General features: G+C 53.1%; 1 non-coding gene across 1 annotated transcript in view; it reads left to right on the top strand.

The window, feature by feature from the left end:
- Positions 1-3,778: 3,778 nt before the first annotated feature.
- LOC124608871 overlaps positions 3,779-5,000 on the top strand; it is a 1,910-nt gene continuing 688 nt past the window's right edge. The window contains exon 1 of the ribosomal RNA XR_006979426.1: positions 3,779-5,000. This exon is cut by the window's right edge and continues 688 nt beyond it. This is a non-coding gene — a ribosomal RNA (small subunit ribosomal RNA).

Here is a 5,000-nt window from a genome sequence, read left to right as displayed (position 1 = left end):
ACCCACCGGAAGGGCGCAGCGTCCCCCACCCCAGACATGTGACGTCACACTATCGGTATTGACGACTCGACTCATTGCTTATAATCATTTGCCACACACCGGTGGAAGCTGCCGAGACGAGTAGCTACATAGCGCGCTCGCCGTGGCACAAATGTACAGAGATACAACAGTTTCGACTGGAACCGGATTAAACGTATACACGGCGCTGATTAGTAATAGATGGACCCATCAGAATACAGATAATATATACAACTGTCCGTATACATGCTGAAAGACTCTGCTCACAATCACAACCACACGTCAGCCACACACTCTTATCACGCACTACTCTCCGCCTGTAACACGCACACAGACAATATGTAAGCACCAGCATGGAACAACACCCAGTGCATCCTCTCCGCCACATGAGACAATCCACACTGTCATAACCAGACTGGGAGGTCCACTCAGAAAACGGAATATCCCACCCTCCCGACAACCACCATTGCTCAGCTAAGCCACCAACACCCACACATGTCCTACACAGGGGTGCACCCAACATCACAATACTGCCCCCTCTCACAGCACACAAACAATGGCAGGAATGAAAGACACAGGTCTCCCACAAGCATGGAATCGGAGCGCCGCCTGTCATGAGCCAAAGGTGTATCCTGACGTGGCAAATCAGATGATGCCGCAGGCATCCACTTACTATAATCACAATCAACAAACCGACCGGCCGCCCCCCCCCCATTACACCTTTCCTTACAACAATGTGTACCTTAACCTAAACTATACTGTACCTTAACCTAACCTATACGGTACCTTAACCTAACCTATATTGCGCCTTAACCTAACCTATATTGCGCCTTAACCTAACCTATATTGCGCCTTAACCTAACCTATATTGCGCCTTAACCTAACCTATGTTGCGCCTTAACCTAACCTATGTTGCGCCTTAACCTAACCTATGTTGCGCCTTAACCTAACCTATGTTGCGCCTTAACCTAACCTATGTTGCGCCTTAACCTAACCTATGTTGCGCCTTAACCTAACCTATGTTGCGCCTTAACCTAACCTATGTTGCGCCTTAACCTAACCTATGTTGCGCCTTAACCTAACCTATGTTGCGCCTTAACCTAACCTATGTTGCGCCTTAACCTAACCTATGTTGCGCCTTAACCTAACCTATGTTGCGCCTTAACCTAACCTATGTTGCGCCTTAACCTAACCTATGTTGCGCCTTAACCTAACCTATGTTGCGCCTTAACCTAACCTATGTTGCGCCTTAACCTAACCTACGTTGCGCCTTAACCTAACCTATGTTGCGCCTTAACCTAACCTATGTTGCGCCTTAACCTAACCTATGTTGCGCCTCAACCTAACCTATGTTGCGCCTTAACCTAACCTATGTTGCGCCTTAACCTAACCTATGTTGCGCCTTAACCTAACCTATGTTGCGCCTTAACCTAACCTATGTTGCGCCTTAACCTAACCTATGTTGCGCCTTAACCTAACCTATGTTGCGCCGTAACCTAACCTATGTTGCGCCGTAACCTAACCTATGTTGCGCCGTAACCTAACCTATGTTGCGCCGTAACCTAACCCACGTTGCGCCTTAACCTAACCTATATCGTACCTTAACCTAACCTATATCGTACCTTAACCTAACCTATATCGTACCTTAACCTAACCTATATCGTACCTTAACCTAACCTATATCGTACCTTAACCTAACCTATATCGTACCTTAACCTAACCTATATCGTACCTTAACCTAACCTATATCGTACCTTAACCTAACCTATATTGCCCCTTAACGTAACCCATATTGCGCTGTAACCCAACACACGTTGGGCCTTAACCCAACACACGTTGGGCCTTAACCCAACACACGTTGGGCCTTAACCCAACACACGTTGGGCCTTAACCCAACACACGTTGGGCCTTAACCCAACACACGTTGGGCCTTAACCCAACACACGTTGGGCCTTAACCCAACACACGTTGGGCCTTAACCCAACACACGTTGGGCCTTAACCCAACACACGTTGGGCCTTAACCCAACACACGTTGGGCCTTAACCTGCTCTGTAATTGTCATACGACGCGTTAAATTAGTGTAGTGTTGCCTAACTGCAACCCCCGCAATATAGTTTGCTACTCGCACTGCCCGGTCCCCAGTGTATCGCTTCATGTTAAACACCTTGCAGCTATACACTGTAATGTGGATGGCAGCAGGACGTACATGCTCAATGCCCTTTGCAGTTGTTCATTGGCATTTGCAGTTGTTCATTGGCATTCGCATGGCGAAGCACGTAGCCTACGCTGTGGTACGGCCTGTGTCAACTGTCCGCTGATGTTGTACGTCCAAATCACACACTGTACTGCACATTGGTCCTCATGTACTGAATGATACATCGTGGTACATGTGACCGTACAACGACTGCGCCAACAACGGCGAACCATGCGGTCCAAATGTTGTGCACTCAGCTACGTGTCGTCTCCCTATAAGAGCTGGATTGCAGTGTGGTATGCCCTGGATGGCGATCAGCATGAGCCGTCTGTTGATGTAGTGGCGCGTGTTGTCAGACGTAGTCGTCTCTTCTCACACACCGTGATAGCATGGTGCACTGCGTTCCACATCTGCGACATGCGACAGAGGCCGGTTGACAGTCGTTCGCGCAATGGACATCGCATACGTACGGGGGCCACCTTCCACGTGTTCGCGAAGCGTGCACATGTTGTTGCGTGTATGTGGGCAGACATAGTGTGTCGTGACACCTGACACAGGCATGCAACAATCGTTGAATTTGCAAATGGCGATGGACGCCTACGTTTGCTGGTGACGTTACGCAAATGAACAACTGGTAAACCGTTGTGGTGCGGTTGTTCTCGCTAGAGGTGAATCAGTGATGGCGACGATCGGTTGAGCTACCAACCGGTTGTTCCAGCGATACCCACCATGCCCACGAACGTGAATGGCATCTGGGTGTGAAGCGATACGCGGCGGTGGCTGGGTGGGACCGTCCCCGGCCGGTGAGGGGGGGCCTCCCGGCGTGCTGGCCGCGCGGTGCGTGGGCGCACGCGCTACAGCCGGCTGGTGGGGGCGGCCAGTGGCAGGCGCGCCGGCCGACGGAGGCGGCAGGCGGCGCAGCTGCGCGCCGGCGCACCCTGCACGCGGCGCCGTGCGGCCAAAGTAGGTCCTCGCGGGCCCGGTGCGAAGCGCGGTGGACATCTGCAGTGTGCTGGTCCGATTGAGGACTGTGTGCGCTGAGGATGCGCCGCCGCCCGGCGCTCGGCGCCGCGACGCCGTCTGCTGCTCGGTCGCCTCTGCGGTTCTCGCAGGTGGTTTGTATCGCAGCTGTGCGGACGTGTTGGCGCGTGCGCTGTGCTGGGAGAGTTCGCTGCGGCACCCAAGTGGGGCTTTTGTCCTTCTGTGGCGCTGGCGTTGGAGCTGCCGGTCACCGTAGGTGGCGCGTGTTGTCTCCCGCCGGCAATGCCACGACAGCACGCTCCCGGGCCTCTGTCGGCAGCGGCAAGCTCAGTTGGGAGCACGGGTGGTCGCACCTAAAGCGTCTACTCGCCAAACTCCGGGCGATTGCGCCTCTCTCGAACCCGACCAAGTACTTAGGACGGCGCTGCGCGCCGCCGGGACCTGAGAGGGTTTCGAGGTGTATGGTGCAGGGGAGCTCAGCCTCCTCCTGTTTGCAGAATAATTGAGCGGACGCTTGCGTGTTCGCGCGGGCCCCTGGGACACACTCCCGGGCGGCCGGCTGCTCAGCTCTAGTTGACGCAGCTCCCTGGTTGATCCTGCCAGTAGTCATATGCTTGTCTCAAAGATTAAGCCATGCATGTCTCAGTACAAGCCGCATTAAGGTGAAACCGCGAATGGCTCATTAAATCAGTTATGGTTCCTTAGATCGTACCCACGTTACTTGGATAACTGTGGTAATTCTAGAGCTAATACATGCAAACAGAGTCCCGACCAGAGATGGAAGGGACGCTTTTATTAGATCAAAACCAATCGGTCGGCTCGTCCGGTCCGTTTGCCTTGGTGACTCTGAATGACTTTGGGCTGATCGCACGGTCCTCGTACCGGCGACGCATCTTTCAAATGTCTGCCTTATCAACTGTCGATGGTAGGTTCTGCGCCTACCATGGTTGTAACGGGTGACGGGGAATCAGGGTTCGATTCCGGAGAGGGAGCCTGAGAAACGGCTACCACATCCAAGGAAGGCAGCAGGCGCGCAAATTACCCACTCCCGGCACGGGGAGGTAGTGACGAAAAATAACGATACGGGACTCATCCGAGGCCCCGTAATCGGAATGAGTACACTTTAAATCCTTTAACGAGTATCTATTGGAGGGCAAGTCTGGTGCCAGCAGCCGCGGTAATTCCAGCTCCAATAGCGTATATTAAAGTTGTTGCGGTTAAAAAGCTCGTAGTTGGATTTGTGTCCCACGCTGTTGGTTCACCGCCCGTCGGTGTTTAACTGGCATGTATCGTGGGACGTCCTGCCGGTGGGGCGAGCTGAAGGCGTGCGACGCGCCTCGTGCGTGCTCGTGCGTCCCGAGGCGGACCCCGTTGCAATCCTACCAGGGTGCTCTTGAGTGAGTGTCTCGGTGGGCCGGCACGTTTACTTTGAACAAATTAGAGTGCTTAAAGCAGGCAAGCCCGCCTGAATACTGTGTGCATGGAATAATGGAATAGGACCTCGGTTCTATTTTGTTGGTTTTCGGAACCCGAGGTAATGATTAATAGGGACAGGCGGGGGCATTCGTATTGCGACGTTAGAGGTGAAATTCTTGGATCGTCGCAAGACGAACAGAAGCGAAAGCATTTGCCAAGTATGTTTTCATTAATCAAGAACGAAAGTTAGAGGTTCGAAGGCGATCAGATACCGCCCTAGTTCTAACCATAAACGATGCCAGCCAGCGATCCGCCGCAGTTCCTCCGATGACTCGGCGGGCAGCCTCCGGGAAACCAAAGCTTTTGGGTTCCGGGGGAAGTATGGTTGC

The sequence above is a fragment of the Schistocerca americana genome, chromosome 3, assembly GCF_021461395.2.
Source record: "Schistocerca americana isolate TAMUIC-IGC-003095 chromosome 3, iqSchAmer2.1, whole genome shotgun sequence".
NCBI lineage: Eukaryota > Metazoa > Arthropoda > Insecta > Orthoptera > Acrididae > Schistocerca > Schistocerca americana.
Note: the sequence above shows the minus strand (reverse complement) of the source record. Positions and strands in the feature narration are given on the sequence as shown.